A 13,634-nucleotide genomic window follows, 5' to 3' on the forward strand; every position below is an offset into this window, starting at 1 on the left:
ACGGTGGAGAAACAATGGGGGTATGGCTAAGGAGGCTTTCGCAGCTGGGGTAGTTAGAACAGAGGGTAGAATAATGAAAGATTTGGATGCGTCTGCTAGTTTTCTTAGGCAATGTGAATGGACGAATGGAAATGTGCGATTTCCGGTGCGAGCAGGTGGTCTTAAAAGCATTCTTAGAGCTTTTCCAGGTGTTAGTTTAGAAAGTGAAGGAAGATCGAAGAGAGTCATTAGGTTATATGTGCACGGGCCTAAGGAGAGTGAGGTGAGAGATGCATATATTGCAGCAATGAATATCATTAGAAGATGGGAAGAGAGAAACTGTTAATCTTTAAATGAAGGTTGTGACACTTAATACAAGAGGGCTTAGAGATAGAGTTAAGAGAACTGCTGTCTTTCAGTCCCTAAAAGACCTGAATTTTGAGGTGTGCTTTCTACAGGAGGTGCACTTGAAGAATGAGAAGGATGCAGTGCTTTTTTCACGGGAATGGGATAAGGGAGGATCCAAATGGAGTGTGGGTGGGGTTCACTCGTCGGGGGTGGGCATTCTGTTTGGTAACTGTGGAATGATTGTGGAGAATTGTAATATAATAGTGCCGGGAAGAGCCCTGAGTGTGGATGTGTGTTATGGGAATAATAACTTTAGGTTTGTATGTGTGTATGCGCCCGCAATAAGTTCACTGAGAGCAGATTTTTATAAAGAGCTCTACCCGATATGTGCTACTAATAGGATGCTTGTCATTGGTGGTGATTTTAATGTTGATCTTAGTAAACAGGAAGATGTGGGAGCTAAGCAGTTACGTGTGCTCCTAACCCGTTTCAACCTAGTGGATTGTGTTTTACGAGTCACGGCAGGTGCTGTGGCGCCCACCTGGAGGAATGCAGCGGGAGTCGCGAGGCGTCTCGATTACATTTTTGCTTCAGGAGAGGTGAGAGTGGAGACAACGGCGGCGCGTCCGATGTGGTACTCTGACCACACGTTAGTGGAGGTTAAGCTGAGCCTGCCGCAGAGGATGTATGGTCGAGGTATTTGGAGAATGAATGTTGAGATCTTGAAGGAGGAAAAGTATGTTGAACACATGAGGTTAAAATTAAATGAGTGGTGGTGTGCGAAGAAGGAGCACATCTCTGCTATGGATTGGTGGGAGATAATGAAAAAGAAAATTAGAAGGGAGACTAGAGAATATAGTCTTAACCGAAGGAGAAGGGAGGCTAAGGAAGGGAGATTGTTGCAAGAAGAATTGAATAATCTCTACATGCAACTTAATGAGGGGAAGGTAGTGAGTCCGGATGAGGTGGCGGCTTCTAGAGCTAGACTCCAGGCTTATTACAAACAGAGAGCTAAGAGTTTTTTGTTCAAGGCCCGAATAGATCTTTTGTTACAGCAACAGATGTGTGCTTCTTTTCTATTCAGGCAAGTGAGACGACAGCAAAGGAAAAGGCGAATGGATGGGGTTCGAGTAGATCAAGGCAAGATTGTAGAGCACCCTGATGAGATGTTAGAAGCGGTCTACTCCTTTTACAAGAACCTCTTTTCAGCACGAGCCTTAGAAGGAGGTTTGGAATCCGCTGCTCTTGGATGCATCTCCTCACGGGTGCCCGAGAGTAGCAGGCGTCTCTTAGAGAAGCCTATTACTATAGATGAACTTAGGGGAGCCTTGGCAGGGATGAAGAATGGGAAGGCGCCTGGATTAGATGGTCTTCCTGCAGAATTTTATAAAACCTTTTGGGATTTAATAGGGCCCATAATGTTAGAAATAGCGCACGAGGTTTTCAACAGGAAAATGTTAGGAGACTCGATGCGAGAAGGGGTGCTGACCTTGTTGTTTAAAAAAGGGCAGGCAACTGATCTAGGCAATTGGAGGCCACTCACGATGTTATGTACAGATTACAAGTTAATTGCTAAAGTTTTGGTTAATCGTATGAAGGAAGTGATGGGGACAGTAGTAGGGAGCGATCAGACTTGTGGCGTACGGGGAAGGAGAATTGACTGGTCTCTCCAATTAGTCAGAGACGCAATAGCGTGGTCTGAACATCGGAATATTCCGTTAGTATTAGCTAATTTAGATTTAGAGAAAGCTTTCGACAAAGTGTCGCACAACTTTTTGTGGTGTGTGCTGGAAAAGATGGGTTTTGGGCCAATTTTTATTGGATGGTTGAAGACCTTGTATACACAGGTGGGTAGTAGAGTAGTGGTTAATGGTTTTGTTGGCAAACTGGTGAAGCAGCTTTCTGGGGTAAGACAAGGTTGCCCGCTGTCCCCTTTGTTATTTGTCCTTTACATGGAACCATTTGCAAGGATGGTAAACGGGGACCCAGGCATAGAGGGATTAATACTGCCTGGGAGTGGTGGAGAGCAAGTTAAGATGACACTGTACGCCGATGATGTTACCTTGGTGCTGACCGCCGATCACAGTTTGCAGAGGTCCTTGGTCATCTTCGAGGAATTTGCCAGGGTATCAGGGGCCAGACTAAACAGAAATAAAAGTAAAGTTAAGTTTTTTGGATTATGGAGAGACAGAGAGGAAGGCATATATGGCCTGGATTTTTGTAGGGGCCCTTTAAAGGTTTTGGGTATTTCTTTCCAAAAGCAGGGAACGGTGCATTATAACTGGCTTCAGGCTTTGGAGGTAATAAGGGTCCGATTGTTAAGATGGGGTGACAAACGCTTAACATTCGTAGAAAAGGTAACAGTTTTAAAGACGGACATTTTACCAGCCTTGATATATTTGGCGAATATTTACCCAATGCCAGCAAGATATAATAGGTATCTCACTAGAGAAACTTTTAGGTTTCTTTGGAACGGAAGATACGAGTATATCAAGCGCCAGGATATGTATAGGTCAATTGATATGGGAGGTAGAGGAGTGCCGAATATACCAATCAAGTTAAATTGTATATATGTGTCGGGGTTATGTGTTGCTTTAAGCCAATCTGTAGTGCATAATTACCAGTTTTTTGTAAAGTTTTGGCTTGCCAACAGTTTCCGACATCTCACCTGTTGGAGGAACGACGTCCCGCACGGAGAGGACTTACCGTGGCATTATAGGCATGCGGTGTCCTGGGTCCGGAAACATCGGGTGGCAGAGGATGTGCTGACTCTGAGGAACCACAGGGCACTGTATAGCGCTGTAATGGGACAAGAGGAGGACAGAATTGTTGGGAATGTGGCCGCCGAGACCTGGAGGAAGGTTCAACCCAAAGGTTTGCGGCCAGACATGATGGACCTGAATTGGCAGCTGGTTTGGAAGAGACTTCCCGTGCGAGACGTCTTGCACAGGCATAAGCTGTCCAGACAAACTGAGTGTCCTCGGGCAGACTGCCGAGCTAGAGAGACAATTGAACATGTTTTTTGGTTCTGTGTTTTTGCTCAGCAAGTATGGGATAAATGTACACCTTTATTGGAATCGATAGAAGCTGGGTTTAAGGTAAATTTGGCCACTGTAATGTTTGGGGTAAGAGGATGTGGAAGAACGAGAGGTGTGGCTTTCATATTATGGTTTGTTATGAGTTGTGTTAAATTGTATTTGTGGGCCGCTAGGAACACTTTGGTCAAAAAAGGGGTGTTATGGAGTGTGGGTGGGGTTTACAACAAAATTGTGGGGGACATTAAATGCATGGTGGCTGTAGATAAAGAAAAGTTAAGTTATCACGCTGTAAAAGAAAAATGGAAGTCTTTAGCAGATATTTAAAAGGATTGGTTGATTGATACCCAGTAGTGATTTGTTTTTGTTAAGATTTTTGTCTGCTTTGTTATTTTTGCTTTTTGGATGTGTTCATCGGAATTGATGGTATAATTGTGATTTAGTATTCCTTTGTTATCTTTGATAATAATAAAAAAAAAAAAAAAAAAAAAAAAAAATCTGTTCTTATCAGTTTAATATCTGATACGTCCCCCATCGGGGGACCACATATTAAACGGATTTTTGGAACAGGGAGCTGGATCAGGAGCTTGCTCCGTCCTCTCCACGCATCGGCCCGGTATTGCAGCGCCTCCGGGAGCGGTGCACCACCTTCTCTCAGCGGTGAAAAGACAGACGTAGGTAGCTAGCGAGCGAGCGAGCGAGCGAGCGAGCGAGCGAAGTGGACTGGAGCTCCTTCTTCTCGGGTCTCGTCCCTCGTCCCCCATCTGTGTGTCTCTGTGTTCTGTCTCTCTCTCTCGCCCTCTCGGTTCCCGTGCTCCCTCTGTGCGCTTTCCCGCGTCTCGACTCTCTGGGCAAGCAGGCCGGCCCCCTTTTCGGCTCCCGTGCGTTTTCCCTCCAAAAAACTTAGGTTTTTCAGCCTTTTCCCAGGGAGGCAGGCGTGGCTTGCTTGCTTGCTTGCTTGCTTGCTTGCTTGCTTGCTTGCGTGTGTGTCCGTCCCCGTCCCTGCAGGCGGGCCCCTTTCGACAGCTGGGCGTTTTCCCTCCAAAAAACTTAGTATATCCACCTTTTCTTTCTTTTTTTTCGGCAGGCAGGCAGGCAGGCGTGTGTGCGCGCGCGTCCCCGTCCCTCCCTCCCTCCCGAGAGAGAGCTGCCCCTTGCCTCTGCCCGCAGGTGCTGGCGCTCGGCTTTGGCTTGCAGCCGGTTGGGCGCAGCTGCTGCCGGTGGGAGGGGCCTAAGCTAAGGAGGCCGGGCGGCTGGCGCCCCCTGCGGCTGCGGTCGTTGTCGGGCCGTTGACAGAAGATCAAAGAGCAGGGCCCCCGCCCGGGACTGGCAGGAAGGCAGGCGGGCAGGCAAGAGAGAGGGGGAGCAGAGTCCCGCGGCAGGCCTCTGGCTGCAGGGAGGCCGGCAGCTGCGCGGGTCCCGGGCTCCAGAGGAGTCGGCCTGCGCCACTGTGCGCCAGCGGAACGCCCGCGCGTCGGTCCGCGCCTTTGTGGGCATCGCTTCTCGGCCTTTTGGCTGCGATTCCAGTACGTGGCAGGCCCGCGGCTGGAGGAACAGTCAAGAGAGAGGAGGGATCGGCGCCAGGGGTTTTTTCCCGGATTTCCTTTTTTGGCGGAGCTTTCCGGCCAGGTTTTTTTTGCTGCAATGGAAGGAGCTGCAAGACTGCGTGAGGGAAGATTTCGGTATGCTGTGCGGTTCGTGCTGCGGGACGGTGGAGCGAAGAGGGATTTGGACTCCCGGGATGTCTTCGAGGAAGAGGTTATGCAGACTGCTCTACAGTTGCGACCCGAGGACGTCTATTGTTTGCAGGACTTCCCGGGTAAGAAGACCTTTGACTTATCGCTTATTTCTGAGGATTTAGTTCGGAGGGTTTGGAGCACGGCTAATGGAAAACAGAATGTGAAGCCTTTTTCTGACTACATTATCGAACCTCTGTTTGCCCGGGAGTTGAAGACCTTAACTGTAGCCATGTTTAACCCATATATGCCAGAGGAGGATATCGTTTGTTATCTGAAGCGTTTTGTGGACATACAAGGCGTGGGAGAGAGGATAATTGACAGGAAGAAGTATTGGACGGGGAAATGGCGCTACAGGGTGAGGTTTCGGACTGATGTTAAGGCTCCCGATGGCCTTTTGCACCCCCCAGCATCCTTTCTGTTAGGCTCTAACAGAGGGTATTGTTATTACTACGGACAGCCCGCTGTGTGTCGGCGTTGTGGACAGCCGGGCCATAATGTGGTCGACTGCCGTGAGGTGGTGTGCCGGAACTGCGAGGGTGTGGGGCACTTGGCTGCGCAATGCACTGCAGGCGTTAAATGTAATCTGTGTGGGGGTGTGGGGCACATGTTCAGGGATTGCACCCAGAGGAAGAAGAGTTTCGCAGCAGTAGTGCTGGACGCAGGTTCAGCTTCATGTGCTCCTGAAGCTAGTCGTCAAGGAGTTTTGGAGGAGGTGGGTAGCATGGAGACGGAGGCTTGTGCAGGGGCTGGAAGGGGGGAGGCTCAGACAGAGGTGGTTGCTGAAACATCGCTAGAGTCTGAACTTACCTTAAGTGGAGTGCAAGACGTAGAGGCAGGAGGCCCGGTTGGGCTGGAAGTGATGAAGGCGGCGGTTGGGGGAATCAGCTGGGCTGAGAAGGTGGACGAAGCGGAGACAGAGCAGGTTTTGACAAAGCACAAGGCGAAAAGGAAGAATTTGGAGCCGGAAGAGGTCTCGAGCAGGAAGGCAGGGCGGAGTACAGAAGAGATGGAACTGGAATCGGAGCCGGATAGTTCAGCGCCCGTTGGTGCGGTTATACGCAAAGAGCTTGTGATCGCCATGCCTAATTTCCAGGATGTGCTGGCGGCGTCTTCCTGTTCTCCAGGGCCGGTGCTGAGCGTGGACGAAGCGTCTGTAAGTGTGCAAGAGGGAGATTGCAGCTTGGTGGGTAAAACGCCTGAGGAAGTTTGGGTTGAAGCAGGAATACCTTCCAAGTTTGTGAGACTTTGTAGGTGGGACATGGAAACGGACTCGGTGACATGGCCCGAATTTTTCGACGGGTCTGTCTTCGAGAAGACCGGAATAAGATTGAAGCCGGTGGGTGTTTGGGGTGAACTGTCAACATTCCACGTCTACGCTGAAAACAATGCGGAAGTGCGAAGGAAGAGGTATCAACTGGAAGATTTGCTGAGGGAGTGGATAGAAGCCATTGAGAAGGACGAATTCAATTTCGAACAGAAAAGGGTTAAGAAACGGGACATGTTGCGGGCAAAGTTGGTGGTGCCGAGGGAGTTTTTGAATTTATGTAAATTAGTGCATGGGACCGTCGTGTTTCCTTCTGAGATGGGGGGAATTGCTGAGATGTTGCGAAGGTATAAGAATGTGAGAGTGGAACCAGAAAAGTCGAGGGAGAGATTGAGTGGCTTACTGGTGTGTGGTGCGGATGAGAGAGATATTAGAGAAGTATATTTGCGGTTCTCTTGTCTAGTGCGAAAGTGGGCTCAGAAAGGTTTTTGCTGAAATCTCTATGGCGAAAGTTCTTTCAATCAATGTAAGGGGGTTGCGAGATAGAGCAAAGAGGACGTCAGTTTTTAGTTTCTTGAAGTCTCAGGATTTCACGGTGTGCTTTCTGCAGGAAGTGCATCTAAAGGACAGTAGAGACGTGGCATCCTTTGCAAACGAATGGGTCAAAGGCCCTTCTAGATGGAGTGTGGGCGGAGTCCACTCTTCGGGGGTTGGGGTCTTGTTTGGGACTCATGAGTTGGTGGTGGAAGGGTGTGAGGTGGGCGTGGCCGGTAGGCTAATGAGCGTGGATGTATGTATGGGTGAGTGTAGTTTTCGGTTTTTAGGTGTGTACGCTCCTGCTGTCGCCTCACAAAGAACCACTTTTCTTGCAAACTTGGCCCCTTTTTGTCTGACTAACAGGAAGGTGATCATAGGTGGCGATTTTAATCTCGACTTGGCAGATAAGGATCACCCTGACGTTAGGTTCATACACAGAATGTTGGGGCAGTATGGTTTGGTGGACTGTGTCGCTAGAGCCACAAAAGGGAAGACGGGCCCCACTTGGAGAAATTCGAGGGGGCAGTCCAGGAGGTTGGACTATGTCTTTTCCTCCCGGGGGCTGGTGGTAGAGAGTGCATCTATCTCACCCTTTTGGCATTCTGACCATGACCTGGTAAGGGTCGAAATAGCTGGCTCAGGCTCCAAGTTTGGAAAGGGGTGTTGGAGGTTGAACACCGAGGTTTTAGAAGAGGCAGCTTATAGAACCTTGATAAAACGGGAATTGGAGAAGTTGTGGGTGGAAAGGAGTGAGCAGTCTTCTCTGTTAAGATGGTGGGATATGGTCAAAAGACGGATCCAACGGGTCACTAGGGCCTATTGCACGGAGAGGCAGGTGCAGGAAAAGAAGGAGGGGCGATTGCTACAGGAGCGCCTGACTTTATTATATGAGAACTGTAATAAAGGTATGGCCGTGGACTTTGAGGACATCAATAGGCAAAAGGAGCAGTTGAGGAGCTTTTATGAAACCAGGGCTCGGAGATACCTTTTTAAAGCTCACATAGACAATCTGCAGTTTAAAGAAACATGCTCCTCCTTTCAATTCCGGAGTATGAAGGAAAGGCAGTGTAAGAGAGTGGTGGAAGGGTTGCGGGATGGACAGGGCAAAATAGTGACTGATAAGGATGGTATGTTGCGTGTCGCAACGGACTTTTATCAGGAGCTGTTTTCAAAGCAGGAAACGGAAGTCGCAGCCGTGGAGCATGTTTTAAGGTCGGTGGCGTCTGCGCTCACGGATGAGGAACGGGCAGGCTTGGAAGGGGCCTTTACAGTAAGAGAACTGGCAGTAGCAATGCGTGGCCTGAAAAAGGGTAAGGTGCCTGGTATGGACGGCTTGCCTGTAGAATTTTATTCTGTCTTTTGGGAAGAGTTGAAGGACATCTTGCTTTTAGTCTTAAATGAGGCCCTGGAAGTAGGTTACCTGGGAACCTCTATGAGGACGGGCCTATTAATACTTCTGTATAAAAAGGGAGAGGCTACGGACTTGAGAAATTGGAGACCCTTGACATTGCTGTGCGCCGATTATAAGATTCTGGCGAAGGCTTTGGTGAACAGGCTGAAACAGGTGCTCCCAGCAGTTGTGGGAAAAGAACAGACCTGTGGGGTCCGAGGGCGGAGGATTAGCTGGCCCCTGCAACTGGTGAGGGATGTTATTGCCTGGTCGGGGCAGAGAGATGTCCCTTTTATGCTAGTCAGCCTCGATTTGGAAAAGGCTTTTGACAGGGTGTCTCGCGGTTTTTTATGGCGGGTAATGGACCGTATGGGGTTCGGTCCTCGTTTTATTGGTTGGGTCCGGCTTTTGTATAGGGAGGTGGGGAGCAAAATTTTGCTCAACGGGCACGTCGGAGGTATGGTGTGGCAGGATGCGGGAGTGAGACAGGGGTGCCCTCTCTCTCCACTGCTTTTTGTGTTGTATATCGAGGCCTATGCCCGGTTGGTGTGTGCTGACCCAAAAATAGAGGGTGTCTTGGTGCCTGGGAGTGGTGGGGAGAGGGCTAGAATTGCCCTATATGCTGACGATGTCACTCTATTCATGGCTTCCGATGTGGACCTGCAGGGGGCGCTAAACCATCTGGTGGTTTTTGCCAAGGCCTCCGGGGCCAAATTGAACAGAGGGAAGAGCCACATTAAATTCTTTGGCAGGTGGAGAGATCGACAGGATGGAGTGGGGGGACTACAAGTGTGCAGGGGCCCCTTGAAAATCTTGGGTGTGCATTTTAAAGAGGGAGACGCGGCCAGTTATAACTGGCTCGAGAAGCTGGAGAAGGCACGGTTACGTTTGGGGAGCTGGAAGAATAAGGGTCTGACTTACGTGGGGAAGGCCCTTATCATTAAGATCGAGGTGCTGGCGCTCTTAGGGTACTTGGCCTCAGTTTACCCCATGCCTTTGAGGCTCAACCGATATTTGACGAGGGAGGTTTTCTGGTTTATGTGGGGAAAAAAATACGAATACATCGGGCGTGTGGACATGTGTCGACCTATTGAGGAGGGAGGAAGGGGGGTTCCATCTTTGCCCACTAAATTGTCCTGTTTTTTTGTTTCCTCATTGTGTGCAGCCTCGAAGAAGCCTGTGGAACATGTGGGGGTGTATTTTGTTCGGTTTTGGTTGGCGGGAAGGTTGAGGGGGGTTTTTGAGTGGGACAACAAGGCGCCCCATGGAGAGGACATGCCCTGGCATTATCGTCAGGCCTACCGGTGGATCGGCAAGTATGCGCAGGGGCTGGAAGGCAGGGTGTTGTCCGACCACAGGGCCTTGTACGGGACGGTGATGGCCAGCAGCACAGTGGACCTGGTCGGGGGGCTGCCCAAGGACGTGTGGAGCAGGATTCAGCCCAGAGGCTTACAGCACGACCTGATGGATCTGAACTGGTTCATCGCATGGCGGCGGCTCCCTGTGCGAGAGGTCTTGCATCGCCACAAACTGACTTTGCAGATGCACTGTCCGAGGGCGACGTGTAACCATTTGGAGTCCATTCGCCATGTTTTTTGGGACTGTGTGTATGCGGGGAGAGTGTGGGCAAAATGCAGCTTATTGTTTGGTATGATTGCTCTGAATTTTGCACTTACTTTGAATGTGGTTTTATACGGTTTAAAGACAGACGTGTATCCCCGGGAGACGATTTGGGCATTGTGGGTGCTCATGAGTCATGTGAAACTGGAACTGTGGAAGGCGCGGAATGGCCTGGTCAAAAATGGGGTTCAATTAAGTGTGACGGGGTTGTATAATCGACTGTTGTACCGAGTGAAATGTGAAATCATCTTAGACATCCGTAAAAGAGGACTCCACGCCGCAAAAGAAAGGTGGAAGGGGTTACTGGTACATTGTATGTCTTGATTTGGTTAACTGTGATTTTGTTTTGTTTCTTTGGTACCGTTGGTTTTGCTTTGTGTTGCATTGTTGCCATTAGTTCTTCCTTTCTGTAGATAGTTTGAGATTTTGTTATTTTTGTAATAAAAAAAAAAAAAATCTGTTCTTATCAGTTTAATATCTGATACGTCCCCCATCGGGGGACCACATATTAAACGGATTTTTGGAACAGGGAGCTGGATCAGGAGCTTGCTCCGTCCTCTCCACGCATCGGCCCGGTATTGCAGCGCCTCCGGGAGCGGTGCACCACCTTCTCTCAGCGGTGAAAAGACAGACGTAGGTAGCTAGCGAGCGAGCGAGCGAGCGAGCGAGCGAGCGAAGTGGACTGGAGCTCCTTCTTCTCGGGTCTCGTCCCTCGTCCCCCATCTGTGTGTCTCTGTGTTCTGTCTCTCTCTCTCGCCCTCTCGGTTCCCGTGCTCCCTCTGTGCGCTTTCCCGCGTCTCGACTCTCTGGGCAAGCAGGCCGGCCCCCTTTTCGGCTCCCGTGCGTTTTCCCTCCAAAAAACTTAGGTTTTTCAGCCTTTTCCCAGGGAGGCAGGCGTGGCTTGCTTGCTTGCTTGCTTGCTTGCTTGCTTGCTTGCTTGCTTGCTTGCTTGCTTGCGTGTGTGTCCGTCCCCGTCCCTGCAGGCGGGCCCCTTTCGACAGCTGGGCGTTTTCCCTCCAAAAAACTTAGTATATCCACCTTTTCTTTCTTTTTTTTCGGCAGGCAGGCAGGCAGGCGTGTGTGCGCGCGCGTCCCCGTCCCTCCCTCCCTCCCGAGAGAGAGCTGCCCCTTGCCTCTGCCCGCAGGTGCTGGCGCTCGGCTTTGGCTTGCAGCCGGTTGGGCGCAGCTGCTGCCGGTGGGAGGGGCCTAAGCTAAGGAGGCCGGGCGGCTGGCGCCCCCTGCGGCTGCGGTCGTTGTCGGGCCGTTGACAGAAGATCAAAGAGCAGGGCCCCCGCCCGGGACTGGCAGGAAGGCAGGCGGGCAGGCAAGAGAGAGGGGGAGCAGAGTCCCGCGGCAGGCCTCTGGCTGCAGGGAGGCCGGCAGCTGCGCGGGTCCCGGGCTCCAGAGGAGTCGGCCTGCGCCACTGTGCGCCAGCGGAACGCCCGCGCGTCGGTCCGCGCCTTTGTGGGCATCGCTTCTCGGCCTTTTGGCCAAGATAACTAGTACGTGGCTTGTCCGCGGCTGGAAGTCTGTGTCAGAAGGTCGGGATTGGCGGCGGAGGAGAGAAGACGAGTGGCGAGAGAGCGGAGCAAGCAGCGGCGAAGGAGGAACCACTGGGAGAGGAGGAGACCAGTCGACTGGGAAGCGGCGGGAGTACAGCTAAGAGCCACCACTGGAATCGCTCTGGGTGAAGCCCAGGGGGTGAAGGTGGGGCTCCCAGATGACGTCTTTTGGTGGTGAGTGGCCTTCGGCGGCGGCGGCTGGGCGCCCTCTGTCCCATGAAGGGATAATGAGGGGCACGGTGCGCTTTGTATTGAAGAATGTGGAAGAGCGAGCGGAGTGGATGGTAAGAGGCAGATTCGAGAGGGAGGTGTTATTTAAGGCTCTTGAGATCGAGAGATGGGATATTTTGTGCTTACAAGATTTTCAAGGCAAATGTATTTTTGATCTGACACTTATTTCGGATGTGGAATGCGCCAGGGTATGGAGCAAAGCTCAACTTTTGAAAGAAGAGGAACCGCTGAGCAAATATCGTGTAGAGCCTCTTTTTGCAAGAGATGTGAAGACCTTGATGGTTCATATTTATAGCCCAAGGGTGCCTGAGGCTGATATTCTAACCTTCTTGCGAAGGTATGTTGATGTGCAAGGAGAAGGGAGAAGGGTTATAGACGACGAGAAGGTTTGGACTGGAAAAAGGTCATACACAGTAAGATTCCGCCCGAATGATAAGATAGAGGGGGGTCTGATAACTCCACCAGCCAATTTCAGTATTGGGCCGTATAGAGGATACATGCTCTACCCTGGACAGCCTAAAACATGCCGGAGGTGTGGTCAATCAGGGCATTTTTTTGTGGACTGTGTGACCGACATGTGTAAAAGATGCGGGGAGCTTGGACATGTGGCCGCTGCTTGCCGTAATGCTCTGGTGTGCAATCTGTGTGGGGTTCCGGATCATTCTTACAGGACGTGCCCCAGAAAGGTGCGTAGCTTCGCAGCTGTTGTCACCGAACGAAGGGACAAGGGACTGGAAGAATCGACTGCATTTCCTGATGGACAAGGGAGACCAGTAGAGGGCAGCGTCCCAGAGAGGGAGTACCGGAAAATCCAGGAGGTGGGCCTTGACGAAGGGGCAGTGGAGCGCTCGACAGAGCCGGTAGGTGGTTCCGGAGGATCCAGAGAAGGTGGAACTTACCTGGCAGAGGCTGATCAGCGGAGAGAGGAGGATCCTGGGGAGGGGACGTCCGTGTTGGGGCAGGAACAAGCATTGCAGGAGCCCGGGAAAGAGGAGGAGGCGGGTCATCAGGGGACCTCCTTAGAGGCCGAGACGGTTGCTGAGACACCTATGAGTCCGGAAGGAGAGAGTTCGTCAGGACAAGGCTGGGAGACGGTTACAGGAAAGCGGAGAAAGAAGAAGAGAGATCGGGAGGCCTGCGAAGAGGACTGCACTGGGCTCGAGGAGAAGAGGTCAAAGGAAGCATCATCATCCTCGGAGGAGGGCGTGCACTCTGAAGAGGGTGGGGCCTCGACAGACTCTGAGAGTTCGGAGGAGGAGAACGAAGTCCCCATGGTAGGCGAGAGGGAGGAGGTGGTGAGTGATGATGACATGGACAATGATGGTGAAAGGTCCGAAGAAAGTGAGGAGTCCAGCGAGGTGACAGAGGACCCGAAACCCAAGGTGCCAGAGAGGGAGAAGACGGTCTCGGGTGGTGATGAGAGAGAGGAGGCGGTGGTGGAGCATGAGAAGGAGCGAGTCCCCCCCGACCCGCCGGAGGCGGTAGGGGAAGTGAACGATGGCTGTGTTGGGGGAGCTTTGATTGACTCTAGTGCAGGCATTTCAGAGAGTGGCGGGACGTTGGACCCCAGTGGGGTTACAGACCCTGAGGGCCTTTTTGACCTTGAGGTTATGTCCCCAGTGACACCTGGGCCGTTCCAGACGCCCAGTGGGGAAAGTGAGGCGGGGAGTCCTGGTTATGATGCTTTGTTCGCGGACTTGATGGGGAAGAAATGACAAAACTGTGTAAATGAGGCTTAAAAAAATCTGTTCAAGTAATGTGCGTGGGTTAAGGTGTGATGTTAAACGGCACGCTGTTTTTAGTTACTTAAGTGACCTGAACCCAGCCTTCTGCTTTTTGCAGGAGGTACATTTGCAAGGTCCGAGTGATGTAACGAAGTTTACAGATGAGTGGAAGAAAGGTGCGTCGTGGTGGAGTGTGGGCGGTGTC

General features: G+C 51.3%; 1 non-coding gene and 1 pseudogene across 1 annotated transcript; both read left to right on the forward strand.

The window, feature by feature from the left end:
* Nucleotides 1–3,806: 3,806 nt before the first annotated feature.
* Nucleotides 3,807–4,012, forward strand: LOC148647597 (U2 spliceosomal RNA; annotated as a pseudogene).
* Nucleotides 4,013–10,331: 6,319 nt separating this feature from the next.
* On the forward strand, nt 10,332–10,521 carry LOC148647598 (U2 spliceosomal RNA). Its single transcript, XR_015926898.1, has one exon. It is a non-coding gene; the product is annotated as a U2 spliceosomal RNA (small nuclear RNA).
* The last annotated feature ends 3,113 nt before the right edge of the window (nt 10,522–13,634 follow it).

This window comes from Lepisosteus platostomus, chromosome 15, assembly GCF_059453375.1.
Source record: "Lepisosteus platostomus isolate fLepPlt1 chromosome 15, fLepPlt1.hap1, whole genome shotgun sequence".
Classification (NCBI taxonomy): domain Eukaryota; kingdom Metazoa; phylum Chordata; class Actinopteri; order Semionotiformes; family Lepisosteidae; genus Lepisosteus; species Lepisosteus platostomus.